Below are 11,347 nucleotides of genomic sequence, written 5' to 3' on the forward strand. Positions count from 1 at the left end.
ATTTCCAAAATTTATTGAAAATATGAGATGACCACGTATTAATTTTTTTTAATTTATATTTTTATAATCAATATATTATATTTATTTAAATGAAAAGCAAGAAAAAAACGTTTCCGAGTGAAAGATCAATATAATTTTATTCGTAATTAATAAAAAATTAAAATAAACTTTATCTAAAAATTAACACATAACATTCAAATTAAATACTCAACATCTTAAGATTTTAGTGTCCCATTCCCACGAAATGATAAGATTTTGTCGAGAAGTATAATCTTTTTTTTTTAACATTTTGTCCTCCATTCTAATACTTATTTTGTGAATTAATTGGTAATTTTTAAAAATTCAAATTCGATTAATGAACGTTTATAAAAAAACGTGTAAATAAATTAACTTTAAATATGTTGCACCGTCTCATCATCAACAAGTTCCGATTTATTGTTTACCTGATCAAGCGAGAACCGTAGGATCAGATGAAAGTGGGTCCCGGGTAATAATATTAATCAGAAATAACGGTCACGTGTGATCCCTTAATTTGCACTTTGCAACAGTCAATGGCGTTTTTAAAAAATTAAAACCTTCTAGAAACATTTAAGCAATGGAAACTTTAGAGTTTTCAACCGAGTTTCTTCCGGGTTTACCTGGAGAACTCGGTCTTGAGTGCTTATCTCGGTTACCTTATACTGCTCATAGGCTAGCCTCTCGAGTTTGTCATCGATGGCGGGATTTGCTCCAAATCCCAGATTTTTATTACCACCGGAAAAACTAAGGTACATCAGACAAGTCGCTTGCTGGGTTCTAGCCTTCAACTGTGGAATCGTGAATGGACCTAAAAAATCGGGTGTATCTACGAGTTATGGAATTGCTGTGTTTGACTCGGTGAGACGGAGTTGGGATAGACTTGCTCCGGTTCCCAAGTACCCAAATGGGTTGCCTTTGTTCTGTCAATTAGCAAGCTGTGAGGGGAAGCTTGTAGTGATGGGCGGGTGGGACTCGGTGAGTTACGATCCGGTTACTGACGTTTTTATCTACGATTTCATGACTCGGCAGTGGAAACAAGGGAAGGACATGCCGTCGAAAAGATCCTTCTTTGCAATCGGAGCATATTCGGGTCGGGTTTTTATTGCGGGCGGGCATGATGAGAACAAGAACGCCTCAAGAAACGCGTGGGTTTATGACTTGAGGAAGGACGAGTGGATTCGGTTGGGGGAGTTGAGCCAAGAGCGAGATGAGTGTGAAGGTGTGGTGATGATCGGAGAAGACGAGTTCTGGGTCGTGAGTGGATATAGAACGGAGAGCCAAGGCCAATTCGATGGGAGCGCCGACGTGTACGGGTTAAAGTCGGGTGAATGGAGGCGGGTCGAAGGGGTTTGGGAACCCGATCAGTGCCCGAGATCGTGTGTCGGAATCGGGAAATATGGGAAACTACTGAATTGGACAGAGCTGAACCCGGTTGTCCTGGTCGGAGCATGTGGGATACCGCTTGGAGGACGGGTTTTGATTACGGGGTCGGAGTACCAAGGTGCGCCCCATGGGTTTTACATGGCGGAAGGGCAAAATGGTAAATTGAAGAAACTCGATGTGCCTCACGAGTTTTCCGGGTTTGTCCAATCAGGATGCAGTGCAGAACTTTGATGCAGTAGACTTTCGTTCCAATTATTATACGTACGAATGTCGGCACATGCAGCTGGTCCTTTTCCTTTTACAGATAATGTAAAATATGTAATGCGTAAATATACATACAAATGTCAACACCTGAATTATTCCATAGATCAGGGCCAACTCAAACTTTTAAGTTAAATGTGAATTCTTAAAGAATGAAAATATATAAATTATATAAAAGTTTAAAAATTTTCGAGAGACAATCGTCTTTTGACTGCTTCTGTTAATTTATCTCTGTTAGTGGTATGACACCTAGTTGATGATCCAGAGGATACATTGCAAATTCAATTTCAGCAGACCATCTAAAAGATGAGGTTGATGAATAAAAGGGAAATGGCATGCGGCCAGTTTTAAAGGACATTAATTTCTGAGGAGTGGGGGACCTATAAACTTGCAGGCTCTTCTTTTGGAGCATATGGATAGGGGACAAGTAAAAAGAATGAAATGCAAAATCGCTAGAAGGAGGGCTTGAACCTCCTCCGACCTTGTGGTTAACAGCCACACGCTCTAACCAACTGAGCTACTCCAGCAATTAGTTGTGCAATTATCTTACTGGAAAAAGTTGTTAATTAAAATATGAGAGTAGATATTAAAGCACAGGTCTTAGAAGCTCATTTGATTGATTTGGCACTTAGAAAAACCATGGCATGTTATCTTGACATCCATCAATGTACAATAACCCCACACCCAGAAGCTGCAAATAACGTTGGCACCGAAGTTGATGCCTTGAGAACTCAGTCACTCCCGTCCTCACCAATTTAATGCTCTGATAAGGCCTTTACCATCATCAATGTACTCTTGCAATGCATAACCCTTGAATTTTAGCCCAAAAATATATCTATGATTTGATATATTTATAACTTATTATAGCATTTTTTGCCACAGCCAAGCAACACAACTTATTATAGCATTTAAATTATCACGACAAAATTATTTGGTCATTCAGTCTTCATTCTTCACTTGGCTTTGCAGTTTGCACCAAAATTCTTCAATACATTAAATAATTGCTATACCTAACAACATTACTATCCATTTTTCTTTAGTGTAGCAATACATATTTTGGTACTTTTTAACTTGATTTTAAGATTTAATTTAGTGTTTAAATTTTATGTCTAATTTAATATTTATTTATTTTTATCTAATAGATATCCGTATTTGATTTTTTAAATTCAAATAAATGAGAAAACCAACTCCTAAAAAACTTTTACATTAGTGGATTCAAAGTTAACGATGTTGAGATACGAATGATAGGCCTGTAAATGAACTGAACGTTCAGTGAATCGTTCGTGAATAGTGCGGCGGGAAGTTCGTTTATGTGCGTTTATTTATTAAATGAACGAACATGAACAAGATTTTGTGTTTGTTTAATTAAATGATCGAACATGAACATAGGTCTCGTTTGTTCATTTACGTTCGTGAACGTTCAGTTATGTTCGTTCAGTTATGTTCGTTTATGTTTGTTCGGTTATGTTCGTTTATGTTCATTCATTTATGTTTAAGCCAATCTTCTTAAATCAATTTTAGTGACTAATTTGTAAGTATCTTAAAAATATTAATTAATCTGATATTCTGATGACTAACTCCATAATTAACCCAATTTTATTTGGAAAATCCAACAATATTAACATGGTTTAGTTCTTTTTGAACGATCCATAAGCTGCATACCCAGCACCGTCAACATCCATTGCGCCGGAACCCTATTTGACTGCGCCACCAACTGGTTATCCGATGAGCAAAGAGGAGTCCCAGAAACCGGTTGCTTTCGAAACCAAGTCCAAAGGTGATGGATTCCGGAAGGGATGTTAAGTATTAAGCACCGTTTCTTCTACTCAAATAATCTTCTTTTCTTTCATATATAATGGAGTATTCGAATTTACAAGTAAATAGTGATCATCCAGCAACTCAAGTCAGCTTACTTTGAACTCAAGAATCCAATAATCGAGCTCTTAATTTTTTTTTTGAGTTCAATCCTTTTCGAGTTCGAGTCGAGCTTGATAATTTTAAGCTCGCGAGTTTTCGAGTCGAGTCAAGCTGACTTTGAAAGTTTTCGAGTTCGATTCGAGCTCAGCAATACTAGAGCTCGACTCTACTCGTTTACGCCCCTAGGTAGGGTCTCCAATGTTTATGTTTATGTTCGTGTTCATTTATGTTTGTGTTCTTTTATGTTTGTGTTCGTTTATGTTCGTTTATTTATTAAATGAACGAACATGAACATACCTCCGTTCGTGAGCGTTCGGTTCATTTACAGGCCTAACGAATAAGAAATTTATTTGCATCGTATGAGGTGAGAGAACAATAAAGTGGCGGACCTTCTATCGTGGAAAACCAATTGGACAGCTCCTCCTTCTTGAGCCACTGGACGAAGTAACTTCATTAGTTTTTTAAGAGGATGCTGCAAGCCTTTAATATGCGTTCTTAAATATATGTACGAAAAAGTGAATCAGTGCGATCAATTCCTGCTTTGGCCAGCGAATCTGCGACCATATACATTGCCCGAGGGATGTGTCTGATGAACCAACAACTATTACGAATCTGCTCATGAAAGAACTTAACAATATCTGAAAACAAAACATTACAACTTTGAAGGATCTTGCACCCAATCCACAATAGTCGAGCAATCGCACTCGATAATAGGACGGAAGGAAGACACCCAAGCCGATGAGGTGAACGGGAAATTTGATTGCCAAAAGTTCGAGTAAAGAGGCAGTCCCTAACCCACCAGACGAAGAAAATTCCATCAATACAATCCCCCACCAATACCACACATCCCATTAACCTTGCTACAAGCACCATCAGTATTAGAAAGTAAGGAAATCCAGCGGAGGGGGTCTCCACCTGGCCACAACACAACCAGAACTCAGCAAAACGCAAGAAGAAACAGGTAACGACGAATCAGCTATATGACTATTCACCGAGACAGGATAAGAAGGGAATTTGGCTTTGAACCACCATCCAGACGATATTTAACAATGAAAAGCATTAAGAACCTTACCTTTAAAGACAATCTCATCTCTGAACAACCAAGTAGACCAGATTATAACCGTTGGGATTAGGGACCAAACCATCTCGTTATTAGTGTGGCATGAAGCACCTTTCCAAGCTAATAGAAACGCTTTCGGGGAACCCTAGAAAACTAACGAAAGAGCGCAGCAGGCTGCCATCCTCGATCAAACAGATCAAGCAACAACGCAGGAGAAAAATAAATGCTCCACCGATTCTGCGTATGTTTTGCAAAGAGGACAAAGCATGCTACTATCAAGTAGGGAGCCCCTCTTCGCCAACTCCTTCAGGACCGGGACCCGACCATGTAACACGAACTAAACAAATGCCTCCACTTTAGGTGGGGCAGTGCTAAACCACACAAATGACTTCCGATTAAACTCTTGATCGACAACACTATTGAGAGAATTTTTGACTGATTTTATCGAAAAACAGCCATTGCTTGAGCCCTTCCACAAGATCCAATCCCCAATCAAATTGGAACCCTTAAAACACGACAGCAGCGCCAACAGCTCAGCCCATTGCTCCAATTCCCAGTCAAACAATCTGCGACGTAAAGGGATAGGCCAAATCCACCCACCAGCTCCCTTCGAGCCAAAATCGGACATTGTCCCTGACTTATTAATGGCCAACGAAAAAATCTGAGGGAACTTACTTGCCAAAGGGGAATTACAAACCCAGCAATCGTCCCAAAAGGATATAGACCTTCCTTCACCGAGCTGACGAGACAAATTATTTTGATATAGTGACCCCATCTTATCGGTTGAATAAAAAGACAACAAAATATTTTTCCAAAACCAGGAAGCTTTTCTATGAGGGACAGTCGGAGGCAGAAGAGAATCTTTGCCAATATTGTACTTGCAAGACAAGACTTTCTTCCACAGGCAGTCATTCTCCACACCCATTTCCCGAGCAGCGCTCGATTAGAGACTTCGAAATCTGTCAAACCCAATCCCCCATTTACAATCAGAGAGCACAAATCAGACCATTTGACCTAATGGATCTTCCTCCTCTCAAACGACCCTCCCCAAAGGAAGTTGGAAACAAGACTCACCATTCTAGTATGGACCGAGGCTGGCAATTTAAACATAGACATGAAATAGATCGGCAAGCATGACAATAAATGTCTTACCAAAACGATCCGACCCCCAAATGAAAGGAGATTAGATTTCCAACCAGCTAGCCTTTGTGAAATTTTATAGATGGTAGGCTCCCATAAGGCAACTGAATTTCTTTTGGCACCGAGAGGTAACCCTAAATATTCTGAAGGAAATGAACCTTTGGAGCACCCAATTTTTGCAGCCCAATCTTCGACGATAACATCTTCGACATTAATCCCAAAAAGACGACTCTTCTACAAATGAATTTGGAGACCAGAAGCCAACTCAAATACCTGCACGATCCTCTTCACGTTAATCACTTGAGATTCGGATGCTTCGCAAAAGATTAAGAGGTCGTCCGCAAATTGGACGTTCGAAACACAAACATGATCGCCCCCTCTCCCACACATTAATCCCCGAGAAAAGACCCAAAGAAGATGCTTTTGCAAACATCAAGTTGAGGGCTTCACCAACAAGGTTAAAGTAGGACGACAACGGGCACCATCGTCTCAAATCTTTAGAAATGCTAAACCGCTCAGTAGTAGACCATTGACAAGGATTGAAACAGAAGCCGTGGAAACACACCTCCAAATCCAATTACACCAACGCTGCCCAAAACCCATCTCAAACATAACGCGACTAAGGAATTCCCAGTGGACCGAATCATAAACTTTGCGGAAGTCAATCTTAAAAGCAGTGCCAGTAGTGCCGTTCTTCTGAACAAACTCAATAGTTTGACTGATTTGCTCTCACGGTATTGTGAAAAAAATTATTGGCTTGAATTTATTTTTTTATCTAATATAAATGTTACGGTATCCGTCGAAAATAGCTAGAAACACAATATATCTTTAAAAAGTCGTCGAGAATACAATACATTTTCGAGCAACCTAGGCTAAGTCGCACTGACTGCGGTGCGACTCCATGGATGAATGCATCTCCACTCAACTCTTTTATTTCATACCGATATTTTTCCTTTGCAATTATTATTTTAATATTTTCCCCCTTCCTTAAACAGTATATAAAGCTCTATACGTGCAATGTATTTGAGGGGAGGCACACTGAGATCCTAGCGTCTTCCCACATTTATTCAAAGTGCGTGGTAATCTTTGCGTCCCACATCAAAGAAGCATTATATTCTTAATGACTTTTCAATTTGTCGCAACCGTCTTTCGGGTGGGTCCCGGAATTGGGCTTCGACTTGAAAAATGTGGATTGGAGTCGCCACCGATCATTTATTTAAAAATAAATGGGTTGATTGGATACCCTATTTCTTACCTGATCTACGTCTTTCCAAAGATGTGTCGGGTTCGGGAGTCGGTTACGGTTAAGGAAGGATTAGCACCCTTGAACCGTCCTTTCGGTACTACGCACTTTCCAGTTGTCTTTGATTAAGAAAATTGTATTTTAAATTAAAAGGTAAAATAGCGATCCCAAACTTACCTTTGACGGATTTAAATCATGCCTTTTAAAGAAAATCAGAAAATGTTAGATGAAAAGTAAGGAATAAATGAATAAAATAAATAAACCCAAGCAAGAAGGAAGATAGAATTAGTAAAAAAAAGCTAAGATAAATAAATAAATAAGATAATAAATTAATAAAATAAAAACAAACACATAATCAATAAATTAATAAAACAAATTAGAAAAACTAAGCGAAAGTAAAAAAATACAAATACAAACACAGAAAAAAAATGGATAGAATAAAAAATAGTAATAAAATATGAAAGACTAAAAATGATAATATATATAACTATTAAGTAATAATAATAATAAATAGGAAAAAAAATGCCACTCCACCGAAAATAGAAAAAGGGATACGAATTTAAAAAAAAAAAGGATACAGATTTGAAAAAAGGATAAAGGTTTGGTCAGCTAAAAGAGGGGGTAGGGCCTAAAGGAGTGATAATTCAAAATGTTAGGTTATATATAATATAATATATATAATAATAAGATATGGTTTTTAATACAAAGCAAATGAAAATGATAAAACGTGTATACATATAATATTAGAGAAACAATAAAAATATATGTATATGTATAGTTAAAATAAAATAAAACTAGAAAAGCTAATGATTTAAAAAGTTTATATATATATTAACGTATATAAAAAGAATAGAAATAAAATATAAATAAAAGAAAATAATAGTAATATAAATAAATAAAATATTAAGAAAAATATACATATAAATAAAATAAAACAAATAGATGAAACCATAACAATTAAAACTTAAATACATGGGACTGAATTGAATGAAAAACAGAAGTGTGTATCGATTTTAGGAGAAATTGGGGGCGATAATAGAAGAACTAAAAAACGGAGGACCAAAACTGTGGTTTACCCTATTATTACGGAAAAAACATGCGGATTTTTAGTATATCACTTAAAATTGTTTTGTAAAAAATCATTCGTTCTCTTTCTCAATAGCCGAACCCCTCCCTTTCTCTCCATTCTCTCATCTGTTCTTAGGCCATGAAGAACACTGGCCGTGAATTCCCAGAAAACGACCTTACGCCGCCTTGCCGGTCGCCGTTGGTCGGCGCCGGCTGCCGATCAACGACGGCAAACCCTGAAAAATTAGTTTTTTTGAAAGCCCTTTTCTCCCTCGACTCAAATCTCAAACCAGTTTTTTGAAATAGGCCTCGGGGGAGGGTAGATCCGAGATCAAAGTCTCAATCCCTCCCCTAAAAGTTCATCGGCCAAAAACGTTTTTTTTTTGGGTTCGATCTGAACCAAAAGCGACGGATAAGCACACAAGCAAGGACCACTCGAGCAAGAAGGTAAGCAAAGATATACCTTTCTTTTATTTCCACTTCAAAAAAAAATTCTTACAAAAACGCCTTGGTTGCTTTGAGTTTCCTAGTATTTTCTGTTAACTCGTGTAATCCGAATCGTCTCCCCCTGTGTGTTCTATTTACAGGGGATTTATAGCCTAATATTCTAGAGTTTGATCTCGCGTAGAACACTAATATTGTGTTTGTTGTTTGCACGTTTGTTGGAGAGGCTCCACGTTCGTCGGGGTTGTTGCGTGAGAATCGGTGTGGACTTGTGAGGCGAGGGATGCGGCGCTCTCATGAAAGAAAACGGAACCCTAGCTGACTCCTATTATGGACCGTTGGATCACATCTTGATCCAACGGTCAAGGCGCTTGGCGGCTGGGGCAGCAGATGTTTGAGTTTCTGGAAACCCTACCCAATTCGGGGCTTGGGCCACCTGTACTGGGCCTTCTGGGCTGTTGAAGACGGGCCATTTGTAAGGCCTGTTGTAGAGACCTGTTAAAAAAATGTAAATGTATTAGTTTAAAATAATAATATTGATATAATATATATATGTAATATATAATATATAAATATATGTTCTTTCGGTCAAGAAAAGTGTATCTACAGCTGCCCCTCTTTGCCCATAGTCGTGTAACGGGGATAGGGCAAAGATTAAAAGACACACTTTTCTGCCACATCGAATATCCTCTGCCGTAGAGTTGACATCCGATATGGGAACTGGTTTGCCAATATGAATCACAAGATGACCCCCTCGTCGTGAGGTTGAGTTAAAAATTGGAAAATCCTGAGCCTGAATCCTTCGTCGTGAAGTTGAAATCGAACTCGTGAAGTTGAAATCGAACTCAGAGTTCTGGAGGTAGCTCATGGATTGTCTTCTAGCCAAAGATACTTCGTTGTGAAGCTGAGATTGGGAAATTGTTTATTGACAACCAGCGGTCCCTTCGTCGTGAAGTTGAACTTGCGTTGTCTGGAGTCCAATATCCTTCGTTGTGAAGTTGAAATTGGCTCTGAAATTGAGAAGTTGACAGTCAGCGGTCCCTTCGTCTTGAAGTTGAACTTGTACTGTCTTGAGTCCAATATCCTTCGTTGTGAAGTTGAAATTGGGAAATTGTTTATTGACAACCAGCGGTCCCTTCGTCGTGAAGTTGAACTTGCGTTGTCTGGAGTCCAATATCCTTCGTTGTGAAGTTGAAATTGGCTCTGAAATTGAGAAGTTGACAGTCAGCGGTCCCTTCGTCTTGAAGTTGAACTTGTACTGTCTTGAGTCCAATATCCTTCGTTGTGAAGTTGAAATTGGGAAATTGTTTATTGACAACCAGCGGTCCCTTCGTCGTGAAGTTGAACTTGCGTTGTTTGGAGTCCAATATCCTTCATTCTGAAGTTGAAATTGGCTCTGAATTTGAGAAATGTTTGTTGGCAACCAGCGGTCCCTTCGTCGTGAAGTTGAACTTGTGTTGTCTGGAGTCCAATATCATTCGTTGTGAAGTTGAAATTGGCTCTGAATTTGAGAAATGTTTGTTGACAACCAGCGGTCCCTTCGTCGTGAAGTTGAACTTGCGTTGTCTGGAGTCCAATATCCTTCGTTCTGAAGTTGAAATTGGCTCTGAATTTGAGAAATGTTTGTTGACAACCAGCGGTCCCTTCATCGTGAAGTTGAACTTGCGTTGTCTGGAGTCCAATATCCTTCGTTGTGAAGTTGAAATTGGCTCTGAATTTGAGAAATGTTTGTTGACAACCAGCGGTCCCTTCGTCGTGAAGTTGAACTTGCGTTGTCTGGAGTCCAATATCCTTCGTTGTGAAGTTGAAATTGGCTCTGGAATTGAGAAATGTTTGTTGACAACCAGTGGTCCCTTCGTCGTGAAGTTGAACATGCGTTGTCTGGAGTCCAATATCCTTCGTTGTGAAGTTGAAATTGGCTCTGAAATTAAGAAATGTTTATTGACAACCAGCGGTCCCTTCGTCGTGAATTTGAACATGCGTTGTCTGGAGTCCAATATCCTTCGTTGTGAAGTTGAAATTGGCTCTGGGTAAAACCTGAAAAGATATGCATATATGCGATGGTATGGATGTCATGCTCTTAGGTATGCTTAAAATGCATATGCAACATATGTTATTCTGAGCTCTGGAGAGTAATCTCGATCTCCGGTGGCCTGTCGTTGTTGACTCTTGATTTTGAAAGCTTGAAGTTCCGATCTCTGATCTTGAATTCTTCAAATGTTTGATGATTTTTTTTAAAGATGCTTCTTAACTATCTCAAGCATGTGCATGAGCCTTGATCGGCTTCTGGGTACCTGTACTTTTCAATGAATCTTTGTACAGTAATATGCGATTATCTTTCACAAAAAATAAATAAATCATTAGGTTTAAATCTAATTCAAGATGCTCAGAAGGAATTAGAGGAAATATTGTCTTTATTCACAAGGGAGGAGAAGAACAAATGATACATGGCAAACATTCTAAAAACGAATACACGATGATGTGTAAATGAATGTCTTAGATCTCGATAACGTGGGCACTTCTGAGCTGAAAAGCCGTTTGGTGACCTTGAATGCAGCCTTTGCCAAAGGATCTTTGAAAATGCGACAACGTTTGGGAGGGTGCAACATTTCTCCGATTTGTTGAGTTCGTAGAAAATTCATGCGCCAGGATGTTTCCACCGTTAATATCCAAATCGCCCTTTCCGGGTTTTCAACTTGGACTCATCCTTGGTTGCAAGACGCCCTTTGCGGGTTTTCATCTTGAACCCGTCTTATCTTCTTTTGTTCTTTTTTCTTTTTTTCCTTTTTTTTCTTTTTTTTTCAACTTAGGAC

At 38.8% G+C, this 11,347-nt stretch overlaps 1 non-coding gene and 1 pseudogene across 1 annotated transcript; one reads left to right on the forward strand and one right to left on the reverse strand.

Moving 5' to 3' along the window:
• The first annotated feature begins 570 nt into the window (after positions 1-570).
• LOC120163177 lies at positions 571-1,659 on the forward strand (annotated as a pseudogene).
• Positions 1,660-2,112: 453 nt separating this feature from the next.
• On the reverse strand, positions 2,113-2,189 carry TRNAN-GUU. The gene has a single exon. It is a non-coding gene; the product is annotated as a tRNA-Asn (tRNA).
• Positions 2,190-11,347: the final 9,158 nt, after the last annotated feature.

The sequence above is a fragment of the Hibiscus syriacus genome, unplaced genomic scaffold, assembly GCF_006381635.1.
Source record: "Hibiscus syriacus cultivar Baekdansim isolate YM2019G1 unplaced genomic scaffold, ASM638163v2 tig00111427_pilon, whole genome shotgun sequence".
Lineage (NCBI taxonomy): Eukaryota > Viridiplantae > Streptophyta > Magnoliopsida > Malvales > Malvaceae > Hibiscus > Hibiscus syriacus.